We start from the raw sequence: 9,698 nt of genomic DNA on the forward strand, positions 1-9,698 counted from the left end.
TTAGCATTTTTTACCTTACCAAGTTTGGTGTCCAAGTTTTATCATTACAAGGACTTCTGAATATATTCTCCATATTTCAACACTGTGTACATCACCTGATCAATAGTGTTATTTCCTGGAATCAATATCAGGAAAAAGGTTTGTGGCATTGTGACACATGTGAGGGTGCATGGGGGGCTGGGGGGGGACTTTGTCCAGGAGGTCTTAATTTATACTATAGAGAAACTTTCAATGAGGTCGATATCTCTTTTGATGGACCAATTACATACAGTATTGAACAAAACAAATATTCAATATTGTTTTTGTCAGGTTCATGACTACATAATTGATTTCCGAAAAGAATCTATGACTTTATTTGTGTTATTAGCAAAGACATGTTCAATAGTTGTAACTCTTTGTCTAATAACCATAAATATTTCTGTCATACAGATCTGCTTTGAAAGAACTGAAAATTACTTCTTTGGATTCCAGTGGCTATTTTGGGTGGTTCAAAATGTTGCCAGTATGGATTTTATTGACGGTCATCGTGTGATTGCTTGTCAGCTAATCAGAGTAGAGAAATAATCTACATTTCAGGTTTTAGGTAACCCAATTATTCTCTCAACCCATTCACTGAGCTATCGCGGCTGTGACTTTATTAAACACTTGCGTGTATTGATATGTAAATGACAACATGTCATTGTATATTCCCACTGTTGCTATGGTTACATAATGAATGGATTCAAGAGGTTTCCATGGTAACAAGTGACAATGTGATTTTTTTTTTAGACACATCTAACACATAATACTACTTGTTCACACAGTTTTACATTATAATTCATAATTTTCAATTCCATTTGTTTTCAAAAGTGAACTAAAAATAATAACACTGCACCATATTCACACTGTAAGCATGCCCATTATTGAACTAAATCATAGACGAGATAAAATCATAAGGGATTCACTGACGAGTGGCAACGAAGGGTGTCTGACAAAAGTAGCTAATCCCCACCTTCCTCACCCTCATTAATGTAGCGATATATCAGGTGATCAATATCACTGATTGGTTATTGATTAGGCATTCTCTCCAGCTATTGTATAACATTATGTCACACTACAGGCCCATCAATGTGATCGAGTACCAGCCAGAAGTGAAGCTTTTCAATTCAAGTCCCCCGTTCCTTTCTGCAGAAATGTATGAATAATGTCCGCACTGTCAAATACCACTTGCTTCAGTAGGCTTGTGTTGGTTACCTGTGTGTTTACTGATCAACATCTCTGTCGTGTGTACAATAGAATGTTCAGGTCAAAGCAACCCAGACTCACCTATCGTTTACCATGTTGAAATACGTTAAAAGTAAATTTGCAGGAAAGATTCAACAACTGAACCAAATGATTGTCCTTAAACTCCCTTTGTACAGCTTAGTAAGATTTCAGAAATGATTTAACTTATGTAAGAAAATCTGAAACATAAGTTTTCTGTGTATCTAATTTTTTTTTTTTAAATTGGAATGTATTTCTTGTGTGTTACAAGGGTTCTGGACCCACTTGCACAAAGCAATCTTAGCGCTAAGATGATCATAACTCCCATACTTTAACATAGTCTTAGTGCTAAGATCGCTTTATGCAAGTGGCCCTGGATATAGACTGTTCACTACAGCAATATGGAGGCCTTGAGTTTATGTTTAGCTGGGCCCCGTTCCTCAAAGCGATCTTAGCACTACGATGATCGTAAACCTATGTTAAAGTGTGGGACTGAAGATCACCTTAGTGCTAAGATCGCTTTGAGGAACGGAGCCCTGGAGGATATGGGATAAATCATGGATGTCCACATAGGACTAATACAAAAGGAATCCTGCAAAGAGGTGACAAGTTGATTATTTATTAAATAATCGGCCAGTGTATGACATTTTCAAACATGTTCAAAATAAATTAACCATGCTGATGAAGAAACCATTATACATGTGTTTATTATGCTGTTGATGTACAAATAGATATTTATTGAAAGTTGGGAAAGTAAGGTGGAAAAAGTGTTTTTTAATGTTCAATGTATGTTTCATATGTGAAAAGCACATATATTATATTTATTGAAAGCATTTCTAGGAACCTTGAATATAAAGTGAAGTTCAATGTATGGCCATCTTGACGCCTGTATAATATATTGACCACTATGTGGTCATCAAGGCTCAGAAAGATAAGGCATTGTATTATAAAGGCTCATAAAAGATAAGAGTACATTATATTATAATCGTCTAGCAGGCTTAGATTTCATACACTCCGTGCCTAATACCAGCAGCTTGAAGCCCAAGTCTAGTATCCGTAGTCTGTAGCTGAATTGATGTGAGGTTTTATCATGCACATTTATTTTGAAATAAATGTTACGAAATTCAAACAGAAGCATGCTTTTGAAAAAAACATACCGTATTTGACGTAATAAGCGCCCACGGCGATATTTGCTAATATATTGGCTAGTGAACAATCACAATTGGCACCCTTTCGATTGATCAATGTACACAAGACTTATTTATTCGCACTCGTGTGTTATATGCACCTTAAATATGGGCAATTAAATTCTGGAAAAATATATCTCTCGTATATAAACATTTCAGGCTGTCAGCATAAACCACTGAATTTATCTTTCAACTCGACAAAAATAATATTCTAATAAGAGCCCCCCCTATTTCTAATTTTGAGAGCGCCCTAGGTGCTTATTATGTTGAATATGGTACTTTCAGTCAAACTCTGCAGTTCTTTTAGGTTTTATATAGACTTAAAACAGTAAATAATTCAGTCTGGTTTGATAAGTACATGTAAGTGAAAAGACGTGCTCCTTTCCCTCTGTTTGACTTCCAACAGTAAACCTATTAAAGTCTCCATGTTGTGTTGTTTATGGCCCATTACAGTGAGCGTGCTGGAGACATCAGACAGTGGTGGACCTGTGTAGTGCAAGCATGTGTGTTTACTCAAGAACACAGACATTGTGACAAGTGACATATTGACTTTAGTTTGTCAGTGTATATTCAGAGTTCTTTGCCTCATGATGTTATTTTTGCAATTTCTATGTCATTTTACCTCATTTTATTTTATGTGGACAGTTTCTCCTTGTATTATTATTGACAATGCTATTGATGTACATATTGTGTGTGTGTGTATATATATAGTACATGTAGTCTATGTCAGTTGCGGAGCTTGAAGCAGCTGAAGTTTTGTTCCACGTATTGGGATATTGTATTGCATGTTTTAGAAGAACTTGATCTATAAGACATCATCCCATCAAATACTGTTTTTAAAATGATTTAAACTGTAATGCTACTTCAGCAATGATGTCACTCTCAGATAGCATCTTCCTCTCTCCCCATAACATTGGGGTATATTGCAGATACATGTACATTGAAACCCTGATAATCCAGAAATCTTGGGAAACCAGAGCTTGTTGGTATGGAAACCAGTCTCCAGCAGACGATTTGCTGTTCTTCTGTCTTGATTAGCCGGGTTTCACTACACAGGAACAAATTCAGATGTCAGTGATTCAATGTTTTTATCTTTCTTTTCATCACATCAATAAAATTAATCAGATTATTCAAAGGGAGGTAACTTGTGTAACTTAAGTAACAGTTGTTGTTAAAGAAACTGAAACACTCGTTGTTCCCATTGCCATATGTGTTAGTAGCTTGTCAGGAATTGTTGTCTTCTCACTCACATGTATTTTTGTATGTATATTGCCACCTATACGTGTCCTTAGTCTCCAGTATGTGAAGTAGTGTTCAAGTGGGACCTGACAGTCAGCAGCTGGACATCTTCCAGAGGCAAGGGATGTAAAGTCCAGTTTCCACCCTTGTCGAACTAGGCTGGAACTTCTTGGTTCAATCGTAGGGCCACCAGTGGCTATTACGAGTTATGTCCTTTCTATGTCCCTCTTATTGACCAATCAGAATCTGCCTCTCATATCTCTTGCTTCAAACAAAATGGCGGCGCCCAGTCAGGATGATCTGATAGATAGTCAAGAGCTATATTGCAATAAGATGGGTCTTACTTCGCGAAGTTAATCAAATCATGTGAGCACCTCGATTAAAAACATGAAAAGATTTAGAAAATATCTAAGTTGATGGTACACATGCTTGGCAAATTCTGCAACTGACCGAGATCTTCATGGCAGTTTATGAACCAGATGTTGATTTCATTACACGATTTTGATTGGCTTATGCTTAAACTCGTTGGTCAAGCCAAAATGTAACTCCATAATTCCAGCCTTGTTTGGATAGGGTGGAAACTGGACTTTTATAGTCAGTAAATTCCCTTGCCTCGGGAAGATGACAACTGTGGACTTGAAACCGCTCTAAGTTATTTGTTTATCAATGAGAGCTCCTGTGGTTGGACCGTGAGTCACATGTTGTGATAGTCCTGTAGGTGTTGAAGCCCAGAGCAGTGTTAGCCTGTGCCTTACTCCGTGTGAGTCAACTGTTCATCTTACGTGTATCTAGGACAGTGCCTGTAATGTTATGGCAGAATAAACCAGGACAGTACATGTTGTGTCTTTGTCTTCAGTTTCCAATGAGGGGAGGTGGGGTAGCCTAGTGGTTAAAGTGTTCACTCGTCACGTTGAAGACCAGGGGAATTCCCCACATGGGTACAATGTGTGAAGCCCATTTCTGGTGTCCCCTGCCATGATATTGCTGGAATATTGCTTAAAGCGGAGTGAAACAATACTCAGTTACCAATGGGGTTGTATTCTGACCTAATGTGGATTGGGTAGTTACAATGTCACCTGGCTGGTCCTCTATCATTGTGTTCATGCTGTCAAGCACTGGTTTGCCTGGCCCAGAACAAGTCATTTGGATATAGATGGAATAGTTACGCCAGGTGTAAAATAACATTTATGCATGTCTACTTGGGAATGTTGGCTTCTCAGAGTGGTCAGACATTGTCACCAAGACATGGAGATAGGTAGACAAGTGTGAGCAACTTTGTCTTCTCATTTACACTCGCCAATTTTTGTAGTTGAGTGAGTGAGTTACGTTTAATGCCGTTAATAACAGTATTCCAATTACATCACGATGTGTCAGCTTAACGTGGGAAACAGAAGTGACTCAGGTTTTAGATGTTTGCCACTTTGGTGAAACCCACGAGCACATGTATGGTGCTGACAAACCTAGAAACATTATCTTTCGAACCTACAATCAATGGTTCTTGCGTGTCCAAGGGATGCAACTCTGCACTCCTCAAGATGTTGTGGCCATCAAACCATAATTGAATCACCTCTTGTAATTATGTTTGTTTCTTGGTTAAAGCAACACTTGGCAATATTAAAGCTGTATGACAGCATATTGCATATGACAAATTTTATATTTGGGAAAAGACTTTCTCAGTAAAGTTCAAAATTTTAGTACTCCGGTACTCTATTGGGTGGAGTTGCACTCGGCAATATTCCATCTATACACCTGGAAATTAGTTAAGCAACATCCGTATATTCTCAGACCAGGCAACTTTAATGAACTAGTGCACGAGATGTGTAAAGGATTTCCATACCAAATAAAATATTTAGTGAAAAGAAAGGGTTGAGGGGGAACACGACCCTTGCCCCTACACACTAGGGACATATTCTGACCCAGACAACCCTTGCACCCCCAAAACTAGGGACATATTGTGACCACACGACCCTTGCCCTACATAGTTGGGACTTATTCAGACCAGATGACCCTTGCACCCACAAACTAGGGACATTTTCTGAGCCAGACGACCCTTGCCCCCACACATACAAGGGACATATTCAGACCACATGACCCTTGCCCCCACACACTAGGGACATATTCTTACCCAGACTACCCTTGCCCCCACACACTAGGGACATATTCTTACCCAGACTACCCTTGCCCCCACACACTAGGGACATATTCTTACCCAGACTACCCTTGCCCCCACACACTAGGGACATATTCTTACCCAGACTACCCTTGCCCCCACACACTATAGACATATTCTTACCTAGACTACCCTTGCCCCCACACACTAGGGACATATTCTTACCCAGACTACCCTTGCCCCCACACACTAGGGACATATTCTTACCCAGACTACCCTTGCGCCCACACACTACGGACATATTCTGACCACATGACCCTTGCCCCCCCATACACACACACAAGTAACATATTCTGACCCCAACGACCAGGTGAGTAATGGGGTGTTATTGTTCAATTGTTGACTGATAAGGTGAGTGTCTGTAATCTGTGTTGTAAGGTCTGGATCAGCCACCAGGTGTGTGACCACACCAACCCTGTCAGGTGGAGTCATCCATCAAACACTATCCGTGTTCAGTAGCTTGCTGAACAGTGAGACAACATGTGTGTCAGATTCCCACATTGTAGAGGCACAGTGGATACTGTACTGACACAAGGCAGGCCATTCCTTCAACACTATGTTCCTTATCCTTCGGTTCATACTACCATGAATCCCTTGTCACAGTTGTGGGAGCATATGTAGATGAAATGTCTAGGGCACCAAGAAGCTGCAGTGAATAGCATCTCTTTTTCTTTGCCAGGATCCAGTGATTTAATAAATAAAGTTTGTTCTGCCTCGATGTGTAGTGTAATAGTATAGGTTTGGCCTGACCTGTTTCATCTTCAACATTCAACCATAGGTCCTGAATCAGGAGGTCAGTGAAGATACTCAACCGTAGGTCCTGGATCAGGTGGTCAGTGCAGGTCCTCAACACTCAACTCTACATCCTGGATCAAGAGGTCAGTGTAGGTCTGCAACACTTAACTGTAGGTCCTGGATCAGGTCAGTGTAGACACTCAACCGTAGGTCCTGGATCAGGTGGTCAGTGTAGGTCCGCAACACTCAACCGTAGGTCCTTGATCAGGTGGTCAATGTAGGTCCTCAACACTCAACCATAGGTCCTGGATCAGGTGGCCAGTGTAGGTCCTCAACATTCAACTGTAGGTCCTGGATCAGGTGGTCATTGGAGGTCCTCAACACTCAACCGTAGGTCCTGGAATAGGAGGTCAGTGTAGATCCTCAACACTCAACCGTAGGTCCTCGATCAGGTGGTCATCGGAGGTCCTCAACACTCAACCGTAGGTCCTGGATCAGGTGGCCAGTGTAGGTCCTCAACTCTCAACCGTAGGTCCTGGATCAGGTGGTCAGTGTAGGTCCTCAACTCTCAACCGTAGGTCCTGGAATAGGAGGTCAGTGTAGATCCTCAACATTCAACAATAGGTCCTGGATCAGGTGGCCAGTGTAGGTCCTCAACTCTCAAACGTAGGTCCTGGATCAGGTGGTCAGTGTAGGTCCTCAACACTCAACCGTAGGTCCAGGATCAGGTGGTCAGTGTAGATCCTCAACAGTAGGTCCTGGAATAGGAGGTCAGTGTAGATCCTCAAAACTCCACTGTACATCCTGGATCAGGTGGTCAGTGTAGGTCCTCAACACTCAACTGTACATCCTGAATCAGGAAGTCAGTGTAGGTCCGCAACACTTAACCGCAGGTCCTGGATCAGGAGGTCAGTACAGGTCCTCAACACTCAACTGTACATCCTGGATCAGGTGGTCAGTGTAGATACTCAACACTCAACCGTAGGTCCTGGATCAGGTGGTCAGTGTAGGTCCTCAACACTCAACCATAGGTCCTGGATCAGGTGGTCACTGTAGCTTCTCAACACTCAACTGTAGGTCCAGGATCAGGTGGTCATTGGAGGTCCTCAACACTCAACTGTAGGTCCAGAATCAGGAGGTCAGTGAAGATACTCAACCTTAGGTCCTGGATCAGGTGGTCAGTGCAGGTCCTCAACACTCAACTCTACATCCTGGATCAGGAGGTCAGTGTAGGTTCGCAACACTTAACCGTAGGTCCTGGATCAGGTGGTCAATGTACATCCTCAACACTCAACCATAGGTCCTGGATCGGGTGGTCAGTGTAGGTCCTCAACACTCAACCATAGGTCCAGGATCAGGTGGTCAGTGTACATCCTCAACACTCAACTGTAGGTCCTGGATCAGGTGGTCAGTGTAGATCCTCAACACTCAACCGTAGGCCCTGGATCAGGTGGTCAGTGTAGATCCTCAACACACAACCGTAGGTCCTGGATCAGGTGGTCAGTGTCTGAGAGTTTTCCATTAATTCTGTCTTGTAATTCTTGTTCTTGTTTTCAGTCACTATATTGTCAGGTGCAGACTTCATTATTTATAGGCGAAGCGATGTGTGTGTGAATTGTTGCTGAGACATTACATGCATTTGTGCCAGTATTAGACCCCAAACCTGGCCTGAGTCATCAACCAGCTTTCTGGTGCATATGTCATGAGACAATGAATATGTTTCTAGGTGTGAATGTGCATGTATGGGAATAATAGAATCTGGACCAGACAGTCCAGTGATTAGTATTATGAGCGACGATCCATGCCATCCATGTACGATGACATGCAACCAACCAAGACACTGAGCCGACCAAATGGTCCATTGGTCGCCTCTTACAACCAAAAACGTTTGATGTGACCTACTCTGACCCGGAATCCCTACAGGGTGCCACATACCACATACATTGACCCAATGTCACTTGTGTGTGTGTGTGGGTCGCCTCTTATGACAAGCAGAGTCACCTTTTACGGCAAGCATGGGTTGCTGAAGACCTATTCTACCCCGGAATCTTCACGGGTCCAACAGTAAAGTGAATCAGGCTGAAATTCAAAGAGTGTTTGTTTGTTTGTTTGTTTGTTTGTTGTTTAACACTGCACTCAGCAATATTCCAGCTATATGATATATCAGACGGGAAATATGGATTCTTGTAGCAAAGACACCAGAAATGTTACACCACCCGCTGAAACTGTACTGATCTATTCATCAATAAATTATCAATAAACATAAAACTGAGACAAAGAGAATCACAGGAGTCTGCACTGTGATGTAAGCCGTCAATTGATGTATTCCGAAGATGGCTTAAGGCCATCATAAATCAATTATGAGATTTTCATCCGTATTAAACACCCTTGCCTCACATCCTCCTGCTGTAGAACAGGTTATGGAAGAACAACATGCTGTCTTCCATTTTCATTATTTGTTGAAATAGTCCAAATATACCGGCCTACCAAACATTCCTGCTTCACCGGAATCACATCAGTTGTCAGTTACAGTATGCATATGCTTTCAACAGTTCTGTTGTTTTTTAAATAAGATATCAATAAAAAATGCTTTAAACCTGAGAATGAGTTGGTATGAAAATCTAAAAATTATATTTCTAAGTATTGTGGCCACATATTGGTTATTGCACTTATATAGCGATGTGCTTGCATGTGTGTGAGTGTGTGTGTGTGTGTGTGTGTGTGTGTGGCTGCTTGTACTATTCCGGAATAACGCTGATTTTATAGTGCTAACCAACAGAGATACCAGGCTGCAGTTTAACATGAATACCACACTCAGACACAGTATTCTGACTGATCCAACCAGTCCTTCTATCAGAACCTTAATGCTGAGTGCCAGACAGGGCAACAACAAGCACCATCTTTTAACATCTTTTGATATAACCATGACAACAGACAGGGATTGAACCCCAGACCGTACACTTTCTGGGCGGACGCTCTACCACTAGACCACGGTGGCAGTGTAAGTCAAATAGATTTTAGCAGGTGTCTTGTCCAAATAGCAGCAGCAACTGTTACCATGGCTACATAAGCTTTGTGTATGGCCTCTCCAGTTGAAGTGTGGGTGTGAAATGGAATGTATATAT

The sequence above is a fragment of the Haliotis cracherodii genome, unplaced genomic scaffold (genome assembly GCF_022045235.1).
Source record: "Haliotis cracherodii isolate W230 unplaced genomic scaffold, xgHalCrac1.p SCAF_8, whole genome shotgun sequence".
Lineage (NCBI taxonomy): Eukaryota > Metazoa > Mollusca > Gastropoda > Lepetellida > Haliotidae > Haliotis > Haliotis cracherodii.